This window comes from Neovison vison, chromosome 8 (assembly GCF_020171115.1).
Source record: "Neovison vison isolate M4711 chromosome 8, ASM_NN_V1, whole genome shotgun sequence".
Taxonomy (NCBI): domain Eukaryota; kingdom Metazoa; phylum Chordata; class Mammalia; order Carnivora; family Mustelidae; genus Neogale; species Neogale vison.
In genome coordinates, this window is record NC_058098.1 from 46782640 (window position 1) to 46795268 (window position 12629).

Consider the following 12629-nt stretch of genomic DNA (forward strand, 5'->3'; position numbering starts at 1 on the left):
CACATCCGTCCCTTTTCCGCCTGGTGAAACCTTGCTGGTTAGGTGTGTCCTTCTGGGGAGTTTAGGGCAGAAAAAGTCCTGGGGGAGCGCCTTGCAGGCCAGCTCCAAAGGGGGGGTGGCCTTGAAGAACCTAAAGCGTCCTCAGCCCTAAGTGGCACCCCTTGCCGTTCCCACCCACAAAAACGCCTCCAGTCATTAAAAATACAAGGCCTTTCCCCTTTATTTGGAAACACTGATTTGTTTGACTTCATTCTTTTTTTCTTCTTCTTCTTATTTTGGAATGAAAAGAGGTTGAAAAGAAACTCCGTCCCTTGTACAGTATGTGGCTGAGCTCTCATTCCCCCGCACATCCCATCTCGGATAACAACGTTCAAGTGGATTTATTTATTGTCTGGTTAGCGCCAAGGTGCAAGCGTTTGTCTTCATTCACTCCCGAAACAAAGCGCGTTGCACCTTCCTGCTCCGGCGAGGATTAGTCGCGAGGAAACAAAGGTTTTGTCGGAGGGGGAAGGTTTATTTTATCGCGGATTGGAGACTCGGAGCGTGGCGTGCACTCGAAATCAATGGGGAAGGAAGGAAAATGTCGCCCAGTCTGGTCCCTGAGCCTGGTGATAAAGACGTGCACCTTTAAGATGCGCACCTCCAAAGCGGCCCAATGGCGGCTTCGATATCAGGTACTGGAACAGGGGCTTCAGGAAGCAGGTGTCAGCTCTGACCTCCAGATGAAAGAAGTAGAGGAGTGTGGCCCAGGGTACCACCCCAAACAGGGACCTTTCCTAACCAGAAAACTGAAAGTCAGGCTTGTCTCCGGTGGGTCCAAGCACCGACTGACATGCCTTCTGCTCCCGGGAGAAAGAAAGTGACTCCTTGCAGCCTGTGTTGGGGAGGCCTAAAGCTCCGCTGGTGTGCAACTTTCTGAGGGTAGGCCACGACAGGGGCAAATCTCTGGCAGAAGAGAACCACAGCCATTGGACCAGATGGACCAAAAAGTGAGGGCTAGCATGAATGGAAAGAAAATCTAGCCCATTTGGGGTTCAAGTATAAGGTGAGTTTTTTTTCTTTCTTTGACTAATCCTGTGTTAAATCTTAAAATTGACCCCAGAAGGGGAAGAATGAGTGGGTGCCTCCCAGAAGGACAATCTTTCCAAGTCTCCAAGAAGGTGTTGGGCAAATAAGTTTTCCAGGCTCAGAGAAGGAGCTCAGATTCTGTGTCTGGGGCGAAAGTGTCCCCCCCCACCCCTGCTCCGCAGCCACTCTGAGAAACCACGGAGAGAAGACCTGATCTTGGCACCTGGAGCCTGGATTTCTCCTGCAGTTAATTGTGGGTGCAGTTTGCTGTCATCTCAGTGAACTACCTTCCCCTATCCTTTTTTCCCCAAGGTGAAATATACATCACTTTCCCAATTATCTGAAAAAAAAAAAAAGGAAAGAAAGAAAAAGAAAAGAGAGAGAGAGAGAGAGAGAGAGAGAGAAAGGCAGCTATCTCCTGAGGACAAAAATTGTAATAGAAATTAGGATTTCTCTTCCTATTAATCAGCCTCATTGTGTGGGCATAAGGCCCCGCGGACATATGTTAGGACTTTGATAAATGCACTTTAATGAGATCTTTGAAAATGCTTCCAATAAAATAAAAGGCGAGAAAAGCCGTTTAACTTTCATGGATGTTAAATTGAACACGAAATGTGGCTCCGGGCACATTACAAAATGGAACCGGCCTCCCTCCAATGTTTTCTTTAAAAACGCGGCTCTAAGCTCCCCTTGGGCCAAATGAGCCTGTCCCAGCCAATCCATTGTCACTGGTTTATTGGGGGAACCAAACGCCACGTCCCCCCAGGGCGAACCCCTTTGCTTTATTCGTTCGCGCTGCTCTGATGATTAAATATGTTACAATGAGATTACGCAGCGTCAGTGTTGCCTTCAGGAACGTTCATCCAGCCAAGCCCGACCTTCCCCCGATAAGGGCGATTTCAATGCAGAAGATTTGGGTTTCTCAAGGAAACACGGCGCTGAAAGCATGTTCTTATCTGAATTTACTTCTTAGCACGTGACAAAATCATTACCACAAGACTTCGAACACCAACCGGCCTCTTCTAACCGGTTAGTATGCAGCACTTAACGCTGGGTCAGGCGGGCTGATGTGAAATGTAGTCGTCGCCGGCGCGGGGAAGCCAAGTTCTCGCCTGCGCTGAGAAGGGCTGGGGTCGGGAGGGACGAGGAACCGACCTGCGAGGGCCCTCAGGCACTAGAGGGAGGGGGTCCTCGGCATCTTCCTCTCAGGTCTCCAATCCTGAACACCAGAGGTCTGCGACCCTCTTTCAGACGCAACGCTCCCTTTCTACCCCCCAAGGCCACCAGCGTGGAGGAGGCCCGAGAGGTGCGCCAAAGGGCTCCTTGCTCCTTGTAGTGTTATGTGTGGCTGGGGAAAAGGGCTGGAGCGGAGGGAGCGCCCCTGGGAAACCGGGACCTCAGCAGACCCCACCGAGGTTCATTTCTGATCCTCTGGCGATCTCTACTGACGCAAATGAGAACTGTCTGGTGCCCGGCGCGGCCCGGGCGACACTCGTCCCCTCAAAGTCCGAGCTTAGGCTGCCTTCCGCCGCGACCCCCGACCACTGCTTGGCCCCCCAGCCCTGGACCTTCCTGCCTGCGACTCCCGCCACTTACCCTACTCCTGCTCATAGCCCCTCCACCTCGAGACCCGGTTCCGCGGGAGGAGAATCTCTTTCTCCACTAGGCGCCACCTCCAAATTACCTTCGGGACTTCTACCTCGGACTTAGCTCCCAGTCCCGAGCACCCACGGCGCACAGGGGAGACTCACCAGGCGGAGGTGGGTGCAGAGGCGCGCCCTCCCTTAGAGCAGCCAGGGCAGCCCTGGAGCATCCGGCACCCGGCAGTGGGGAGGGGGCTGGCGAGGCGCCCGGCGCGCCCGCTCCTCCTCCCACTCCCCGGCGCCGCCGCGACAGCCACGCCGCGTTTCAAGGCGCGTCTTTATCTAGCCCTCCACCTACCCGACCAGCCCCCTTCCAAGCGCCCCTCCTCCACCGCGCGCCCTCCGGGGCGGGGCCGGGAACAACACCGCGGCCCTCCTCCTACCCTCCTCCCGGCGGCGCACCTGCCCAGCCCCTTAGGGCAGACCCATTTCCGCGGCCCCGCGGGGAAGCGCGCGACGGCGGGAGCACCTGGCCTCGGCTGCAGGTAAAACTTTTCCTGTCCGCGGGCGCGACGGGCGGGGCCTGCCCCTCCCCGATTGCCCCCGCCCGCCAGAACCAGAGGAGTCGGAGGAGGACCTCAGACGCCCAGCACTTGCCCACCTGCTGCTTCCGGACTCCGTGGCTAGGGGACCCAGCCGAGTCGGGCGCAGCGAGAGGAAGGGGCACTCCAGAGGGCGCGCAGAGGACCCAAAGCCTGGCACAGCTTGGCGAGGATGGCAGTGCCCGGAGACACCTCTCCCCTAGCCCGCCGCAGGGACCGTGCCTGGAGAGTGTCCCGATCCCCGGCGGCAGCGGAGGCCAGCGCCTGACAGCGAGGGGCGAAGCTGGCTCCACTGCGGCTCGCGGGCTCCGCCGCGTTCCTCGCATCCCCCAGTACGCCGGCCCCGCGCGCCAACAGGAGGCTTGCTTACCTGGAGCGCGGCGCGCCGCTGGGCTGGTGCTCGGCGAGCGTGCGGGTCCCCGGCCGCTCTTTATCCCGAGCCGCGGAGTGGCTGGCGCTCGGGCAGTGGCGCGGCGCGGCCAGCCGGCGAGCTCTCCCCCTCCCGGCCCCAACTCCCCGCCCGGCGGCCCCACCCTCCCGGCTCCCGGCCCCGCGGCGGCAGCGCAGCCTCCGCGGAGGGGGCCGTTCCCCCGCGCCGCGCGCGCTCTGTTTGTTTTCCTTGCCCGACTGACGTGAGTCAAAATATTGGCCATATGTTCAGCGGTAATAAATTGGGTATGAGCGCAAACACACTTGGGCTTCGATGGCTCTTTCAGCTGCCACATGGCCGGCTTGGGGGAGGGGGCTACCACCTTGCCTTGGCCCTCACCCCCCAAAAGGGCGGGTAGGTTCCCTCTCCTTAGCACCCCTCTGAGCTGGAGATTGGGACCCCGGGAGTCTCTACTCTCTAGCCTTTCTTCGGCCCCGGCGGTACCCTGGACCCTGCAGTCCCTGAAGAGCTCGGCTGCTGGTTAACAAGGTCGCCATCTATAAATTGCTTGGTCGCTAAGACGCCATAAAACCGAAGGGCCAGATGTGGCACGTTATTTATGTGTGAAACAGCGTTTACATTAGATACGCCGACCGAAGGCGGATAGCACGACTTCGCGGGAGGTCACAGACCTCTCGCTCTGGGCTTCAGGCTCCACCCCCAGGACGCCTTCCCCCTCCAGATTGAGGGGTGTTGGTCTTTCTGGGAAAGGGATCCAGCTCTCTGCAGCCTAGGAAGAAAGTGATTTCAGTGCACTTGTGCCAAGGTGCCACCTGTCCAGGATTAGAGGCAGCCTCTGGGATTTATTTCCGTAGTTTTTCTGTTACCTTCCCCCCCACCACCCCCAGGGCCTGGGAGGCTATTTTATTTTCCAGGCGGGTGATGCGTTCCATGGGACTTTGGTCTGAAATGTGGTGTTTGAAAGCTGAAGATGTTCAGCCCTGTGGGATGTCAGGGTGGGGGCCTCCTGGCTCCTTAGGGAGGGAGTTTCTGAAAGCCGAGTTGGAGGTGGAACTGTTCACCTGGTTGAGGGAGCACCTGAGATTAGTCCTACCTCAAGCCGGACTGTGGACTCCAGTGTCAGGTATCACCCACCTTATTTAAATTAAATGGGAGCCAAGGCACTCCGACAGAGACAATCCTGGCATTGGATATGAAATTGGAGCAGCCCCATGTGCTTCAGGAGAGGGAGGTAAATACTGTGTAGTAATAGAAAACAATTGTTTTGTTTTGTCTCTTCCAGAAGGAGGCCTCGGGGACTGCATGTCGGTGGACTGGCCACCTTACACTTTACTCACATGAATTCATTAAGAGTCATTGTCTCTCCTGTGCCATTATTTTACTATTTCTTGAAGTGAACCAAATTCTCTCTGTGGTTAATAAGCACTGAGCCAGGCCCCCTACCTTCCTTTTCATCTTCAAAACACCTGGGGTTCCCTGAATGACATCTTCCATCTGGCCAAGGAAAATAAGAGATGAAAAATGTTGCCCTACTGCAGGGAAAAACATAAGCATTTGACTTCACTATTACAAGTTACCCTGGGTCTGTGTGCACTGGGTAACGGTCCTTAGGTGGCAGTTAAGGATGGAAAAATGATGCTGTAGGAAGAGGGTGGGAGAGAAGGGGGGAGTGGATATGGGATGGGGGGGGGAGGAGGAATCCATCCAACAGGTGCAAAAAGGAGCTATAAAATGAAGCTCTTAACCTTAAGTGCCAAGCACAAACAGTACCTCCCCAGGTCTGCTCTCTTGGGCTATAGAGTGAGCTACCAGAAATATTCAGTTACTGCAGAGGGATTTGGGGCTACCCTCAAGCCTGTGGGAGTCGTTGATCTTGGAATATTACTACCGCATTTTATTCTTTATTTTTTTTTCCTGGGATTTTAAGCCTTTATTTATGGTTAAATTCCCAAATCTAGAGTGTATTTTTGATTTTACCTAACCTCCAGATGTAAACTCTGGGATCACCAATGAATGGTTTCTTTGGTTGAAAATATTGCTTCATGCCCAAAATTGGACAGGGGGATGTGAAGGCAGACCTTCACATTTGTAATCCTTCTCTCTTTGTCTAGGAAATGCCCTAGAGGGAGACTTGTGGTTTCCCCTGCCCATATCCCTCACACCGGCTACACAGTGAACAGAGATGCACACTGTGAGCTTAGAGAGTGTGTATGGTATTGGGGTGGAAAACTGAGAGATGTGAGCAAAGACTACATCAAATAAGTCTTTATGTCATTCTCCATGTAGGAAACCCTAGTCAAACATAGCAAATATACCAGGTCATCAAATAGGCAAATGATTATAGGCAAAATTTTGCCAAATAGGCAAAATCTATTATAAAAGAGATGCAGTGGGGAGCAAGATTTAAATAAAATGCAACTGTTTTAGATAAAACTCACTTGGCCTCTTATTGGGCTTATCTAGCAATCCAGGGCTAAACATGACACACTTTAACGTCCTCAGACCTAAGCACAGTTCATGCAGTGTCTTTTCTTAGTTCTATAGTCTTTTCTATTAGTATTACTTCAGAGACATTGCTGTTCTATCCATGGGCTCAAAATTCATGAACTTTTAACACTGATAAAACCTTCCTCCATGAAGTTCTTCAAAGGTTAACATCAGCCACAAGGTGCTTGTGTTGTTCGCCTCCAGGAGTGAGCTGTTCTTAGTACTTAAAAGTAAAAATCAACCGAAACAAAAACTCGAGACTGTTTTGAATTGAGCTAGAATGTAATTGCATTGTCTCAAGAAGAGTTCTACCATTGTTCTTGCAGGGAGAGTTCCTTGCTCCTTACAGCTGCCTGGGCCGCTATGCAGTCCAGCCAATCAAGGAAGACAGGTGCTTTGCTTGTGGTTCACCTGAGCATCATGCATGGTGGCCAAGGGGGCTTCATGGAAATGGAGCTGAGATGGAGAAAAGTCAGTGACCACCATGCCTAGCTATGGTGGGGGTCGCTGAGCATCTGCAGATATCATCAGAATACAAATGAGGTGTGGAGGAGACTCTGCAGGTGCGCAATACCCCTTCTACCTGCCCTCAGCCAGTGGAAGAGTCAACTGAGCTCATCTGACCTGGAATGGTGGTCCATTTTATTTGAAAGCAGACCCACTTCTTTTCCTCCAGGGCACCCCTTAGTATGGCTGGAAGGCAGAAAACCTGGTCTTATGAGGCTTTTGGGCCCCCAGAGGTTGAGAATGATACCAGCTCCCTCTTATCTCCTGCAGAGAGCCTGGGTGAACAAATGCAGCAGGACACAGATCATTTTGTTAAAGCATCACCAGTGACCAAAGAATTTGGTAACATGTGTCAAATCTTCAAGAAGTAAAAATCAGATGCATCTAGAGATAAAAACTAGATTAGTGGTTGCCTAGGGCTGGGGACCCTGGGGCAGCTGAAGAATGATAGCTAAGGGGTGGGAGGTTTCATTCTGGGGTAATGAAAATGTTCTAAAAATCACCGTAGAGAGATGATCATGCAACTCTATGAATATACTAAAAACCATTGACTTATACAGATTAAATTAGGCAAATTTTATGGTATGTCTCAGTATCTCAATATCTCAGTAAAGCTGTTTAAAAATATTGAATGCATCCTTTTTTTTTTCTCTATTCTTTTTTTTTCCCCATCAAGTCTAGAAAACACGTGCTCTACTAGAAGCTGGGAGGGGCTGGTGGAGATAGGGGAAGAGTAAACCTGAAAGCTATTTTTCATTTCTTGGTCCCTTTTCTGAGTATTTTCAAACAGAAACGTTGAAAAATAGTGATGGAACATGTGTACACCCTCAACTTTGATTCAACAATTATTAACACTTTGCCACATATGCTGAATCGCTCTATGTAAAGGCAATTTCTTTGCATTAAACTACTTGGAATTAAGGCCAATCCCCATTCTGGATTGGCCAGACTGTTTTTTCCTGGTGTCATTTCCCTTGCCCCTCTGCGCCACACACAGCCATAAACCGGATGCTAGATCTGAGTCTGGATAGGGAACATCACATGTGTGGCATGTCACATTGAATCTCATTAGGATGCTAATCCCTCTATTAGTGAGACTACATTTGATCACTTGGTTAAGGTGATGATTGACCCATGTGAATTAGTAAATGATTATTAAGCAATCTGAGGAGTAAGCAATACTTTAGTATTGTTTCAATATTCTTTGTCACTGTGTAAATATTTCCCAATAATTTCCAGCCACTTGTTTTAGCATACATTGCCTGAATCTCATTGCTCTTCCTACCTGCACTTGCTGGCATTTTTCTGTAAAGAAGAGCTTCCTTTCCCTTGGTCCCCACCATGGACTCGTGGAATTAAAAACTTTAAATTAACACCATTCTTTTGATGCTTGGGATATCCAAATTACCCATGGCAAGCAGAGTACTAGAAAGTGCTGGGGGAAAAGTCAGACATAGAAAATGATGAGAACCTGGAAGGAGCTCATGAACCTGCACAATTTGTGATTTTCAGTGGTTCTCAGTAAACTAAGTTATCATGGAAGACTTCTGTATATATTTCTGACCAACAATGAATGGCTCATTACCAAATACAAGAAAAAAAAAAAAGCTCAAATTCCACAGTTTCAGGAAGTTTAAAACACAGCATTAAAACAAGACCAAAGAGGGTGCCTGGGTGGCTCAGTGGGTTAAAGCCTCTGCCGTCTGCTCAGGTCATGATCTCAGGGTCCTGGGATGGAGCCCCCCAGTGGGCTTTCTGCTCAGTAGGGATCCTCTCTCCCCTTCTCTCTCTGCCTGCCTCTCTGCCTACCTGTGATTTCTGTCTGTCAAATAAATAAAAATAAAATCTTAAAAAAAGAACAAGACCAAAGAGATCCATTTTAAGAAGTTGGTTCATGTGACTACAGAGTCCAACAAATCCAGAATGTGCAGAGCGAGCTGACAAGCTGGAGACCCACAGAAGAGCTGATGTTGCATTTCAAGTCTAAAGACCATCAGGCTAGAGAATTCCATCTTTTGTTTTTTAATATTTATTTATTTATTTATTTATTTATTTATTTTGGAGTGAGAGAGAGAGAGAGAGAGAGAGAAGGTGTGCATTGGGGAGGAGCAGAGAGAGAAGGAATGAGAGAATCTCAAGCAGACTCCCTGCTGGGCATGGAGCTGGATGTGGGGCTTGATCTCACAACCCTGAGATCATGACCTGAACTGAAATTGAGTCAGATGCCCAGCTGACTGAGCCACCCAGGTGCTCCTGGAGAATTCCTTCCTGTGCTGGGGAGGGATACAAATCTCGTTCTATTCATGCCTTCATTTGGTTGGTTGGGGCTCACCCACATTAGGGAGGGCAAACTGCTGTACTCAAAGTCCACTAATTTAAATGTTAATTTCATTCAAAAACACCCTCACAGAAATAATATTTGACTACATTTCTGGGCACTGTGACCCAGCCAAACTGACACACAAAATTAACCATAACACCCCCTAATTAACCGATGTTGACAATTCTGCCCCAGGATCCATGATTGTTTATGGAAAGTCTTGAGCTAAGTTTCCCAACAACTACAGCCACACAATGCCACACAATGCCACACAATGCTGGGTCCTTTGTCCCAAATTTTGTCCTTCCTGATTCAGGACAGACATTGGATACACTTCCTATAAGACAAATATATGCAGCCAACATAATTCCTTTTACAGTCCATAAAAACACCCAGTTGTTTGTAGATGAGAGGAAAATCAAGGAACTTGTTTTGGGTTTTGAGGGTAAAATGAGCCCTGTTGAGGCTGAATGCACAAGATCCCTAAGTCTTTAATCCTCCTAGAATAAACTTAGGTTTGCAGTGTACTTTGAAATAGTGCAATATTGCTCATCTTGGTCTCTGATTCTCTGAAATGAGTGAAGAGGCCTGCTGATATTAAGGCCAGGATTGCCTTCTTTCCAAACAGGGATTTTGGATTCCAAGAACCATGCAAATTTAGAAAGAGAATGAGAGGAACTATAAATACAAATTAGCTACAGTTTTGGGCCACTAGTAGTAGACGCCATATAAGTTCTAGCCAGCATAGGGGGTTGGATCTTAATAGAACATATTTTACTGAACTTGCTATGTCCCTGGCACTGTACTAACATCTTTTATATACATAATTTCATTTAGTTCCCACAATACCTCACACATTAGGGAACAATAATTATTACCTTGATTTTAAAGATAAGGAACCTGATATTTAAGGAGTTTACACATAGAATTTGGAGTCAGAGTGGATGGGCATGACTTTCTCTTCTTCCTTGTGACCTGGGGCAAATACTTAACTTCTTTGTGCCTCATTCCCTCCCCGGGGTAAAATGGAGATCATGAAAGAACTTATTCTTTGTCTGCTGTGAGAATGGGATGAGACAGTGTACGCAAAGCACAGGTGCTTAACGCATGGCAGACACTTTCTAACTTCTCACTTCAATTATCATCATTATTATGAGCTCTGGTTATAGAAACACTGGGATTTCAATCTAGGTCTATCTGAAGCCATGCTCTTGACCATTGCACACATCATGGCACACGACTTTGTCACTGAATGACTATTGGAGAAATTCTGGAGAGTTTCCTTACCCAGAAGGTTTTTCGCCTTCTCTCTTAAAATTTTTCCCCTTGTAATGATTTCTTTCTCTTTGATTCATGGTCCATTCTATTGGGGGCGATGAGGGACACTATCTTGGCTACTGGCATTCAGGATGAAATAAATAACAGATTCATAGATTGTTTAATTGCTTTCCAGAAACTGGATGCAGTAGAAGACTTGAGAAGCTTGAGATGAAAGATTGTGTCACTTTCAGGTAACACTGGTTTAGAGAAGTATTGCATTTTAAATGTAAGGGAAACTTGATTCTTTGGTTCCTGGTTGGGGGTGTGTCTCCATGGTATATTTCTCTTATGGATAGGAAATCACTAGATGGCAATAGGACTGGGTTGAATTGAATCCTGTGGTTAAGTGGGGCAGGCTCAAGGTCACTTAGAGGGTAGAGATGTTCTGCTTTTATCACAGTGGGTTCTCTGTAGGTTTTTTTTTTTTTTTTAAATCGTCATCAATGCCCTGTCTTACTTCTTTGTCTTGTATCTCTCCTGGGGGTTATGAGGTCCCTACTAAGGAAGGGAATGTCAAGGGAGGACATATTGCTTGGGCTTGCACAACCTGGAGAAGAAGCATTTAGCTTAAATTTTCCTAGAAATCATCTGGCCTCACTGTAATACTGGAAGTAAAACACTTAGAACAAGACATTGGGAGTGAATGAATTGATATTTCCTCTAATTATTCTGGATTCACAGTCACCAACTCTCTGACATGTTCACTTGTTAGGAAGAACAGGATAAGGATAGGAAATTTTACTGGGTTATGCTTTCCCCATCCTGAGCACCTTTCCATAGGTGATGGGCAATCCATCGGCTGAATTACGAGGTTGCTTTCAAGCCCTCTAGGGTTTTCCTGGAGAAGTTAATATTTATCTGACTCTGGTGAGTTTAGCTCTTCGGGAGATCTTTTGGGAGAGAAAGGTATCATGGCTGATATCACAATAAAGTCAGTGATAAGATCTGGACAATTACAGCAGTGGAGGAAGAACAAATTACTTTCGGACCCAATCACAAAATTGTCATCTAGATTATGGTTGTCAAATTTTAACCGATGCTGATGTTGCTGTTGGGGAAAGAAACAACTCATCATAAATCTCAGTGATTCTTTGACAGTTTTCAATTTCAATGGGAAGCATCATGGAAGTGAATTTGATAAAGGATTTGGCAATGAGGAAAAAGTTTCCTTTTTTCTCTTGTCAGTTTAAAGATCGTCTGAGAATTTATAAACCTTGTTGGGCTTAAGATTTAAAATTGTTTGCATATGAACTTTTTATATTGTGAGGATTTCCCTTCAGAGGAAATGGCATTTCCATTTATCCCAGTTATTACGTTCTGCATAGAGGAAATACAATGACTCTTGTCTTGTTTCTTCTAAAATTATTCTACTGATTAATCAGCCAACCAATCCATCCATCAATTAACAAGCTCACTGATTTTACTTAGATTGTGTGTCTACCTGGTGTATTAGGTTGCTAAGGCAACAAGTATCCCAAACTAGATGGATTAAATGGTAGAAATTTATTGTCTCGTGGTTCTGGAAAGAAGTCTAAAATTAAGATGTCACAGAGATGGCTCCCTCTGAGGGTGGTGAGGGAAGGTTCCAAGTCGTTCTCCTTGGGTTGCAGATGGCCTTCTTCTCCTGGTGTCTCTTCAAATTGTGTTATCTCTGCCTGTGTCTGCCCATGTTCCCAAATTTCCCCTTTTTATAAGAAAACCAGATGTGGGATTAGGGCTCACCCTTGTGACCTTTTAATTAATTACTTCTGTAAAGAATCCATTTCTAAAGAAGGCCCCATTCAGAAGGTACTGTGGGTTTGGATTTCAATATGCCTTTTTAAAGAGGACACAGTTCACCCTGTAATACTTGTAATGACTTAAGGTCAGGCATGATGAAGATCTTGGAGGCTCCAAAGCCCCAAGCCATACCCTGTAATGCCAAAGTTTAGTCCGGGTCAAGTGCCCGCCTCTGAGTATAATGGCTTTGGAGTCAGGTGTGCAGTTGATGGTAAGCATCTGGCATTTTACTTTTAAAAGGATGAAAATAATAATTTGGAATGGCATTCCCATTAGGAGAGTGGGCATGTATATATTGAATAGCTCAGGAAGAACAAGCAAGTTACCTAGGACTGTTCTTTCTGCTGATGAAGCAACTATGAACTCTGTATATTTGGTCTCTATCTCCTATCACTCTGTCACATCTTTTTTCTCCTCCCCTTAATATCGTAGTATCTAACTCTGATAGACATCTAATTCTCACTGAATTAATGGGAGATTTTAGGCATTTCTAATAACTGTCAGTGAATATTAAGATGTAATTATAATGCCTTGATCTTTATATGACTCATGGGTTTTAGGAGCTCACAGCA